The 12052-nt window shown below is 41.6% G+C and overlaps 1 protein-coding gene across 1 annotated transcript in view; it reads left to right on the top strand.

Moving 5' to 3' along the window:
* Positions 1-12052, top strand: part of Pdzrn4 (PDZ domain containing ring finger 4) — a 359992-nt gene that overhangs the window by 219556 nt on the left and 128384 nt on the right.

Here is a 12052-nt window from a genome sequence, read left to right as displayed (position 1 = left end):
TTAACAAAACGATCCAGAGCAAAGGCTTTCGACTGGGGATCACAACCCCAAAGGGGGCACCTTAAGACAATCAGAAATCACAGATATTTCAGGACATCAGCAAACATACAGTTATAAAGTAGCAATGAAATAATTCTGTGGTCCAGTAGGGGAAGTCACCACAACATGAGGAACTGTATTAAAGAGTTGAAGCATTAGACATTTTGAAGACCACTTATCTAGAGTGAAGATAACTTCACTTATATTTTGTGATCAGAAAAAAAATGTAAAGCAGGCAATCAATCTACACTAATCATATAAACCCACCTACCTGTAAAAACCGGTGGGCAGTTGACAATCTAGAGTACTTCCAAACTTGATCAATATATTTAGTTTTTAATTTTTTTATTCTTGGTATGTACCAGTATCTGACACACGTGGATATTTGTACAACAACTGGGTTCATGCCCATGGAGGCCAGAGGAGGGAAGCCAGAGTTGCAGATGGTTGTGAGCCATCATTTGGGTACTAGGAATTGAACCAAGGTCCTCTGAAGGAGCCATCAGTGTCCTTAATCATTGAGCCTTCTCTCTAGTGTCTGAATTTAAATTTTGACATATGTTGTTGTTGGGTCATAAAAGTTTCCAAGTATTGAACAAATACTATGTCACTCATAATGTCATAAAAGTACTTACTATTTGTGTGTGTGTGTGTGTGTGTGTGTGTGTGTGTAGTGTGTGTTAACAGAGAGATTGATTCAGCCTATGTCCATCACTGGTATGCTATTCTTTACTAGGAGAAAGCAGAGCCTGTGTCGAGCTCTCTGGTTACACATGTATCTAATGGATTCAATTCAGGCAGATGTGCTGCTCATCAGGGGAGTAGCCAGTTCTATTGTCTTGGCTAAGGGACAGTCCCAGGGGAATGTGGACCCATTGAAATTTCAAGTGGTCCATTTGGATCCTTCATATCGATGGGGGCTCTCTGACTTCTGTAGCTATCTTCTGCAGAGCGGTTGCTTCGCCTGTACAATAGGCAGGGTTCTACAGAGCTTCCCTATGGTAAATGGAACTCGAAATTGGGTCATGACTATTAAAAAAGGACCTGGCCATCTGATCAGGGCTGTAGAGAGTCAGTGTGCCCACTGGTGCCATCCACTGCATGGGACAGCCATTGTGGAGCACAGTGAGCGACCTCCTGACACGCTCTGTCACACGAGAATTCATAGTGATTGATTCCTTTCTGTGTCATTCACATGTACTAGCCAGATTCTGCCCATATATCACCCCTTTGTTTTGAAAATTCTGAATGTGATTACTATGGTTGTTCTTAGAAATCCTATTTTCAAACACAATTAAAATGCTGCCGACTTACATTGTTTTCTCAAAGCTCTAAAGAGAATAAATGGAGTGTCTTTCAAAAATCCATACTGTCATCTGGGCCTCTCTTACTCAACTTTTCACGGGCATTTTGCATTCTTGCAGAAAATGTGGCAAGCTCTCTACTCACAGTAAGACCTCTCTCATACTGGCCCCCTCCCTCATTACATCCCTAGCCGCATAGAACAGCATTTTGCAGTCATGTTCACATTCAAAATCAGCCTTATGTTGAGCTGGCTTCAATGAGTTTAAGCGACACAACACTGACTGTTTTCAGCCTATACAGGTAGGCTGCCTGCCTTTTCTCCCAGCTGGTGGTAAAGTAGCCCTTTTGAACTCACTTTTTTATATGTTTGTTATTAAAAACAAGTAAATTGATAACTAGATGAGAGACTCTTGGAGGAAAATATCTACTTCATCTATATATTTTGTGTACTCCACAGAGTTGCTTAACACAGGGCTTTCAACAAAATAGAAATTCAGTGTTTGCAGAGCTGAATTGTTAAGTCAGGAATGCCTCTAGAACTCAGGTGGCGTCGCTCAAGTGCTGAGCATGCATTTCTTAGGAATATTTCTCATAGGAAGTTAATGTACCAGGAAGCCTTCATTAAGTTTCCATTATCCTTTAACTATAAAAAGGTATTGACATGGCTTAGGAGTCATTGATCATTAGTCACAAGATGCTGCTAATCTCTACCTGAGTTAAACAGATGACACTGTTCAGGTGGAGAGAGGGTCACCATTTAGTCACCCTTCAGAGCAGTCTACACTGCTCTATGGAGGAGTATGTAGTGACCGAGGGAGTCCCCAGCCTGGAGCAAAAAGCAAACTGTTGACTTTGACACAGCAAGAGAAAGAATCTGAATTTTAGGAAGGCCTGCTTCTTGGCTATAAAGATAATATGTCACAAAAATGATGAATACAGTTATGAATCAATAATGCTGACCAACATTCCAGAAAAACCACCCTATAGAAAAGTAAAGACTAACGGTAACTCATCAGGGCCATTGGTATTGGCTAGGACAATTGTCTAGAAGTATTTAAGGTCTGTCTTCCGCCAGATTCTAGACATATGTCAGCTTCCTCGGGGCCAAGACAAAGGGATAGAATATGTGACTTTTGAGATCACTCTGCCAGTGACAGGAACAGAAACCCCACGGGAAAACACGTGTCCCTAAGGACTATCTAAGCAAGTCATTCTCTGGTTACAAAATCCTTAATAACTCAGAGTTGTCAGTGAAATCACAAAACAAGAATGGGAGGCATTTGTTCTAAGTCTTGTAACCAAAGTTACCTGTTTCTTAAACGATGCCTTCTTTTTCTTTCAAATGCCCTACTGGCAAAGTCTGTGATTTTTGAACTCAGTCCATTTTGTGTTCCCTGCTGGAAACTCACCTGCCCTAGAATCTTCTAAGTCTGTGTTATTTCTTGTCAATCTACCCAGAATTCTGATGCTTTGTCTTGATGGCCGCTGCACGGGTCATTTGCTCTTTTTTTTTTTTTCTTTTGCAATCCCACATTCAACAGCTTATTTTATTATGGATATAAATGATTTAATCACAAATCATCAAACAGGAACCTAGGGCACTTTTGAGAGTACAGTGTACATAAAAGGTGTGCAGAACCAAAGAGAAGAGAATCATGATTCCTTTGGTGATCCAGACAAAAGTCTAAACAGACATTGTAGATAACATAACCTGTTTAGCATCAGAGTTAATTTTGTTTCTTCTTGATGTCAGACTTATCATCACCAGGTGCTTGGGGGCAGTTGAGATGGCTCGGGAGATTAAGGACACTTGCTACCAAACCCAATTACATGAGTTCAAATCCATAGTGTCTAAATGGTGAAAGACATAACTGACTCCTTCAGTTTGTCCTTTCACCTGCCTGGAGCTGACCTGAGCATCAGCTCAGCTCAGGGAACAGAGGACAAGAAGGACTCTTGATCATGAAGGGAGGATCTGCATCCTCGAGAATGTCATGAGAGCAGAATTCAGCTACTTCCAGAAAATGCTGCTCTGTCTTAAATGTGCCACGACTACAGCCATGATCACCAAGAACAGCTAAGTGGTCTGTGTCCACACAGCCTTGGATGAACACAAGTCAACCAGCCAGCCAAATTTTGGGAACACTCAGAATGTTCAGCCAGAGAGGAGCCTCCTATTAGATGGAAGGGACACAAATCCTGCGTAACCAACAATGTTCAATGACATAAGTGCCATTTCAGAAATACAGCAGAATGACAATGTAGTTTGTCTCATTCTGAGTTGTCTCTCTGTCTGCTTGTAGAAACAACCAACCAAAAGTCATGTATAACATCTGTTGATTATTTTTTCAGACCAGAGAACTCAAGTCTGAATGAATAAAATGGCCACCTGAGCTGGCACCTGAGCTGGCTTGCCATTTCCATTTTGAGGTGGCTCAATGGAAACATGAGTTCTATTCATCAGTACTTAGCAAAACCCCACTCTAGATATAAGAACAGAAACAGAAATCCTAAATGTCACTTGCTGTATATTCACAACGTGTGAGTGACGTGCTTGTTTTTGTTTACCTTGTAGGTATTGCTAGTTCCAAATTAAAAACAGTATTTTTGCAACAGAGTTTACATATTAGAAATTATTTTGTTTTGTTTTCTGGGTTTGGTTTTTTGTTTGTTTGGTTGGTTGGTTTGTTAATTGGTTTTGTTTGGTCTGGTTTGTTTATTTTGACAAAAAAAAAAACCAAAAAACCCAAAACTCCTTCTCTAGGTCCTCCTAGCCTCAATGTTTCATTACAGTTCTTCTTGCCCAACCTCCCAAGTGCTGAGATCATAGGCATAAGCTACCACATTGACTTACATATGACTATTCATAAAGAAAACTACCAACATTCTAACCCTATATAGTCTACTCTTGATTCACTTGGTCTACCTTATATACTCTGCTCTTGATTCACTTGGTCTACACTATATATTCTGCTCTTGATTCATTTGGTCTACCCTCTATCTGCTACTCTTGATTCCCTTGGCTCATGAATTCATGTCACATGGCAGTAGAGGTTTGCAACAACAGGAAACCACTTAGAATCATTTGGACCAACTTCATTTAAAAGAATGTTATGGTGCCCTTTGACTTCTAGAGTGAGAGGGAAGCGGCATGTGTCTTACCTTAGAACTCTGCTTCTTATTTGTTGGGAACATGAGAGTGACCCACAGTTTGAGTTCTATGGAGTGATAGGAACATATCCTATTATACTACTGAGCCCAGAGAGATGTAAGAGTGTTTTAAACTATGGTGTTCAAGAGACTCAGTAAGCAACCACAACATATAACTTCACTTTGCCTTTTTATATATCAAATCACTGCTTTTAGCCTCTCTCTCTGTGTCTCTCTCTGTCTCTTTGTCTCTCTATCTCTTTGTCTCTTTCTGTGTTTCTCCTCCCTCTGCCCCCCGGGGGGAGGGGGCGGGGAGTTTGATTTGTTTGATTGAAACAAATTGTCCTATAACTCATTATGTCACCTAGGCCAGCCTCAACCACAATCCTCCTGCCTCAGTCTTCCTGAAGGCTGAGGCATGTGCCACCACATTCAGAGTTTTGTTCACAGGTCTCATCTTTATCCTAAACTAAGAAGCCGAAGAAAATACACATTTCTGAAAGATTCGTTAGCTGAGAGAAAGCCATGAAGATAGAGCATGCTAACAGAATTATAAAAGGAAAAATTGAGAAACTATAAAATCTGCTCAAGCGCTTTCATTTAGATTAACACTGACAGCAGTTACGGGCTTTGTTGGGTTCTCATGGCCCTGTGTCTAGCGTGGCTCCTTTTCCCCTCATTCCTGTCTCCGGGCCTATAGTCTCACATTGTATCTGAACAACTACAGACCTAGCTATTCCCCCTCTTCATGTCCCGCAAATCCATTGTACCAATAGGTAAAGAACAGGGAAGGGGAGTGAAAAGGGTTTGCCCAAAGTTTCTTAATTCTCTCCAATGTGTTATGTGTGGAATCTCATTGGGTGAACTGATACAGCTTGAGTTATAATGCCACCATGCCTTTAAGAAATAGCCAGTGAGTTGAGTGTTCTTCCGACTGGCTCTGGTTTCAGTACGTTGTTTTCTTCCTTGTCCAGCACGACTGTCTGATAAAAATCCCTAATTATTAAGCATCTGATAATGCTATCTAGCCTGTTTTAATTACAGCGCGCTCTTGCCTTGGTTTATTACATTTCATGCTAGAATGAACCTAGCCAGGATCTTTAATAAGGCCATATTAAATCCAGGCAAGAGGTTAAAACTCAGGAGGCTGCCTTGATTCTCTGCCTGTTGTGTCTGGAATCTCATCAGAAAAGCCCCAAACTTCATTAAAGACGGCTGGATGTGGGCGCTCCTATATTGCCATTTACTTTAAGGGCTATCACTCAGGGGCAATTATTGGTGTGCTTCTCATGATCCCTGTTATATTAAGGCAATTTCTACACCCAGGTTAGACATTAATACCACCATTATCTCCAACACAAATCCCCTGACAGTTGGAAAAGCAGGAGAAATTACAAGCAGATTAATCTCTAGTGCCCATCGAGAAAGGAAACCTTTCCCCAGAGGCTAGAGGAAGGTATGTTGAACTCAGTTAAGCTGTGTTAGTTGTAATGAAAAAGAGCCCCCTGTGCCCAACTCTGCTGGCTATGTCAGCCGACCCTTTTCTCAACTTGTCAATATCCCTTTCGGGCTTCCCTCCAACCATTTTAGGTATGCTCCCTTGAGCTTTATGACATCTTTAAATAATTATGTTTGCCTTAGAAAACAAATTTAAAAACAAACAAACAAACAAACAAACAAGCAAAAAATGAGCTTTCCACGTGTGAAGACCAGAGAAAGTAATCCATATCATACCAAAAGAAAGGAGGAGAGAGCCCATGATTTTGAAAGTCCTTTGTATTTGTAGTGTGTCTGTGGGTCTCACACTGTGAAGCTATACTGAGAAAGGCAGATCATAGAAAAGGACAAAGAATCCCACTATGCACAAAGGAAAGAAGGAGAGGATGCTCGACTTGGCAGGTCATTCCCAGCACACCCTGCTTTGCCTGATAAGGAACCTTTGACAGAGTCTGAGACAGCTGTTGACATACCTCTGTGCTTGCTGCAGAGTGGCTGGGCTCTGCCGAAAGGAATGATAAGAGACACAATGAATAACTAACAAAGCTCCTTTGATGAATGCAGTCATTTGCATCACGGCACAAAATAGCTTTGCTCCTGATGGAGCTGTGCATACCCAACCACGAATATTGCTTGCATCTTTTCAATGACATCTAAGGGCAACAACGGTGGATCGGGTGTGAGTTGGGAGTGTCAGAAGGTTCAGCTTACTTTGTCATCATAGTGCACACAAGGTTGAACCAGGGAAAAGTTTCTCATGGTATCAGCTTTAGCAATTAGTGAGGCTTTGTTGGTTTTGAGGGAAAATGCTTGTAATTAACTCCTATATTGTTTCTTGACCCATCATACTTGAAATGGATATGGCCATTACATAAACTTGTTAAGGAATAATTTGGGAGTGAACTGTTGGCTTCAGTGCATCAGAACTTAGCTCCTGTCCTACAAAGGAGGATGAGGTGGAGAAGGGACGGCAATGTCTGAAGTTGGATGTGAGGAATTGCTAAGCAAATTCCTACCTTTGAATCTGGTGTGTTTTGTCACTAGCATGTCTTTTCTACTTTCCTGGACTATAGAGATTTGCTGAGTAAATTGATCTGTTCTTACTCAGGATCCCAAAACTGTGACTCAGAGCTCTCTATGGCCTCTCCTTACTTTTAATCTACTGCCTAATAATACCCGATGACTCCCAAGTTATGATGTAGAGAGCCCGGAGGAAGCTCAGTATATTTCTGGCCAAGTAAAAGCTAATCTAAAGGCAATCTCTTATTCTACAAGGCATCCCTAGGTTGTGGTGCAGTCTCTGCTCTGCGGACAAACTAGTTGCTGTTTTTGACTGAGAGGCGCATTCCCCTGTAGACTCTGTGAGTAGCAGACACCAGTTGCAGTGCCATCTAAGCATCTCACAGTGTGCTTTGTTGATGGAAAAGAGAGAGCAGTAGCTGGAGCATCAGGTTCATGCTCCTCCCCCTGCAGTTAAGGAGGAATCAGCCTTTACATCCTTACAGCCTATTTTGAGGGGTGCTTTAACTGCAGTGGGGGAGGGTGGGATGAAATCTTTGCATAGAGGAAGACTCCCCAACTTCACTCTTGTTTGAAATGAGCGATTGCATTCTGAGGAGTACTCAGAAACAATGGCCAGGCACTCATGGAGGGATGTTAGTCCTTTCAAAGGATTCTGTGTATTTTGGCTCTGTGTACTATGCCCCAAATACAGCGTTAAATATGAACTAACTTCATGTTTACTCTTTACTGAAGTTCAACCAAAAGGGAAACCTAGAAAGACCAACCTGTTGGCTTCTTTTGCCAAACATAGACTTCTTTGCTTGCTTCCATCCACATACTGAACATACACTGCCACCAACTACACAATATGCATTCATCTGCTACTCATCTATATCTACCCATTACACACATGCATTCACCCACTACACACATACAGTAACCCACTACACACATGCAGCCACCCACTACACACATGCAGTACAGTCACCCACTGTACACATGCAGTCACCCACTACACACATGCAGCCACCCACTACACACATGCAGCCACCCACTACACACATGCAGTCATGCACTATACAGGTTCATCCACCTATGGCTAATCCCAAAACTGGGAGGAGAGAGAGCACCAATCCCAACCCTCATGGCCAAATAATTCAAGGAAACAATAAATTGAAACAAGTTATTTATTCATGCACAGAAGCTGCCTCCTCCTAAAGCAGGGTTCTTCAGGAGGTCAGCACTGGATGTGAAGAAGACAAGGCAAAATAGGTGGGGTTACAGATGCAGAACATACACATAACAAGTTAGTCCCTCCTGAAACAAAGGCATGGTTGAAAGGTGAGCCTAACAAGGTAGTCATAACAACACAAGGTCGTCATAGGTGGCCATGTAATCTCTGGAAACAAAAGTAGGGTTGCAAGAGGGTTATAAATGACTTTTTGAAACAAAGACAAGATTGCCATTCCTGGAACAACCAGTCCAGGTGGGGCATAGCCCAGTCCTTTGAGAAACAGAGGTTTATTCATAAACAGGAATGAATCTAGTCTGTCCTTACCATAAAGTGGCTTTTATGCCTAAGATGAAAGCAGGCTGGTTCTTCACTACTACACATAGACATCCATTCACTACTACACATAGAAATCCACCCACCACATATAGACATCCACCCACCACACATAGACATCCACCACACATATACAGCCATCCACTATACATAATATCTACTCGTTACAAATATACACACTTAGATAATAACCACACTTTCCTATGTGAATTCTCTGCCTGCTGCTATCATCCGAGTTGTAGAAACTGGATGGAAACTTCCTTTAAATGTCTGGGTCTTCCCATCACAAACTTGTTCAACTAGTCCTTGCATAAATACATAAAACAAAAACAAAACCCTCTCCCGACCCTCTTCCCATCCACAGTGTCTAGTCAGAAATAATAAGAACCAGTCCCTCACAGGCGACTGAATAAATCACATTGTTTCCTTTTCCTTTCTCTGTGTTGGTTGCTCAAGTATCTGACACTGTGTCCCACATCCATCATTTCATGGTAACTCTGAGACATTTGGTCTCCTGTATGTCATAGCAGTGGTACGGTAGGCAGGGAAATACCTTCTCTTTAGAATTGGTAAAATTACAGGAAAAACTACCTTTTCTTCTAAATATTTTGTGTATATAGTTATTTTGCCTAAGTATCTACCTAAAGATATTGAATGAATGATAAAGATTAATGTCCCCGAAACAGGTTCTGTTTGAATTCTTAAAAGACAAACAACTACAGTCAGTGAAGAACTGGGTGATTTCATAAACAATGGTGTCACACTGAAGAACTTCTACGTACCCTGTGGCTGCGGGTTTCCTGTGTGCGCATCTTATTCTGTATGCGTGTAATTATTTTCTGAACTCAAACTTGCTTTTGAGTAACAAGAGACGTCTAGTTAAATTTAACAGCAGCTTACATTGTTGCGTGTGTGTGTGCGTGTGCACACGCACACACACACACACACACACACACACACACACACACACAGTACAATCATTATTTCTGACTTTTTTTTTTTCCTGTTTAAGTTTTGGAGTTTCTTTTTCCTAAACAGTATTAAGCCCAGCTCCATTTCTTGCAGCAATGTGTTTCTTTTTATTCCTGTGACCTCACTCTGAAGATCAGGAACCTCTGAAGCCAGACTATAAAATAGCAAGAGACCCTGCTTTGGGTGTTTAATTCTATCTTGAGAAGGCCCTGTAACTTGAAGAACTTAAAAAACAAACAAACAAACAAACAAACAAACAACTTATTCCAGAATGTTTGCCAGGAAATATACTCATTTTTTTCAGGATTTTGTGACTTCAACTGGCATTTATACCTAGAGTCTTTCAACAAGTTACATACTCTTGATAAATTTATGTTAATTGTGACAAGAATGTGTAGAGACAGAGGGAAGCCCCGAGAGAAATGTATGTGGTTGACATGGGCATGGCCACATGAAAGAGCCCAATACTCATCCCCCTGGGAGTGGCAAAGCTCTCCTCTGGTTTAAGTCCAGATATCGACGGTGCAGAAAATGTCCACCATAGATTTCTACCTCTGAATATTACAGCCTGAAGACGGCTTCCCACAGAAACTGCTTGTATGGAGGCTAACTAAACCTGCCTTCGTGATCCAGCTGTATACCATAAAGCCTGCCTCTCGTTTACCTGTATACAGTAGTAACTGCCTCCCTCTTCAGATACGAACTTCTGGGGTTCTATGGCTTCTCTACATGAGAGCCAAGTCTCCCCATCCCAGCTTTTCTGCGTGTCTCTGTGTCTGCTTTCCTTATTCCTCTGCTGAGCCAGTCAGGTCAATCGCTGACACCATTCAGGACTCAACAAGAACACTCAGACATTATAGTAAGGGCCCCTCCTCCATCTGAGACAGGGCCCATCTCCTCTCATCCCCCTGCCCATGTTCCGTTTTCCTAGTCCCGTGCTTCCAGCTGGAAGAACTCAGTAAACCAGGAGGAAATGTCTCAGCCTCTTCTTACATGATCTGAAAGGAATGTTACTCTTCTCTTGTTCTTTTGGGAAGAATGAGCCACATGGTCACATTTTACACAGTGGGGGGAGGGGAGAGGAGGTCAAGGGTCAAGATTGGAGCACCTTCAGCCTCAATGTTACACTAGTCCAGCACAAATTTATGTTGTATACCTAATAGTCTTAGTGCATGCATTATGGAAAATTCTAGATGGCCTAGACATTCTGGAAAATTGGGGAAAGTGTATACGAGAGAGAGAGAGAGAGAGAGAGAGAGAGAGAGAGAGAGAGAGAGAGAGAGAGAGAGAGGTGGAGGGAAGGAGAGAGAGACAGAGACAGAGAGAACGAGAACACACAAGGAAAACATTCCATTCCACTAGTTCACAGGGTATTCGTGACACCCCTGATAGAGCTAACCACATTTATCTATGAGTATGAATTCCAGCAACAGTAGCGGTGCATGCCTATCCCTGTCACTGTAAGAAAGTAGGACATGCAGAGCCAAGGTGACAGAACCTTTCTTAGTGACAAAGTGTACCCCTGTGACACTCTAAATCAAGCAACTCAGATATCGTGAACACCAGTGAACGCCAAAGGGTTGGAGGAGCCTGGTGAAGCAGTACTGCGGCTGCGCGTCTCCTCCCACTCTCCCCAGAGGTCATGAGAGCACGTTACTGGTGTATTTGTGCTTGCTATTTCTAGTGACATCTCAAGGGTGAAATGCAAGATGCAGTGAATTCCACAGCTGAAAAGTGCTAGGCTAGCTCCTTCGCCCTTGGGGAGAGCTTACTCTTTTTCTCCGGCAGAAATGAGGATTGTACATATTGTTTGCTATTTGACTCGTTCTTTGTAGCTAGCAGGTGTTTGGGGAACACTCGAGACATTTAAATTGAACATCGATGATGTTGGTGACCATGACTCACAAGTTTTATACAGAAATTCAGAAACAGTTTATGATTTAGTGAATGCGCATCGAAATTAATTTAGCTGTTAGGAGGGACTGTTGTGATAATAACTCATTATTAGCTTGATAATTACAAACAAATTATTGACAAAACGATGCTGAAAATAACATTTCATTTAAAATAGAACATATGTCTGCAGCCATACCACCGCAAATGTACCTGATCTCCTTTAATACAAAACACACACCCTTTTATGAAGGTTTCTTCTTACAGATCAGTTTGCTATTTTAAAGCTGTATTTTATAACTTAAGATTCCTTTGATCGTGATTAATTGTACTTCTAATAATCTTGAATGTAAGTGATACATGGCGAATAATATAAAGTCAGATCAATTAATAAACACATGTATTAAATACATGGCTTAAGGGGTCCAAATATACTTGAAATATTTCATTTCACATAGTGGTATCCGTTGATCGACAGTGACCAAAGAGAGTAAGCACTTTTTGTGGATTGTTTATTTGTTTGTTTGTTTGTTTGTTTTGGGTTTTTTTTTTTGTTTGGTTGGTTTTTTCGAGACAGGGTTTCTCTGTGTAGCCCTGGCTGTCCTGGAACTCACTCTGTAGACCAGG

This window comes from Mus caroli, unplaced genomic scaffold, assembly GCF_978045245.1.
Source record: "Mus caroli unplaced genomic scaffold, Mus_caroli_1 scaffold_16, whole genome shotgun sequence".
NCBI classification, from domain to species: Eukaryota; Metazoa; Chordata; class Mammalia; order Rodentia; family Muridae; genus Mus; species Mus caroli.
Note: the sequence above shows the minus strand (reverse complement) of the source record. Positions and strands in the feature narration are given on the sequence as shown.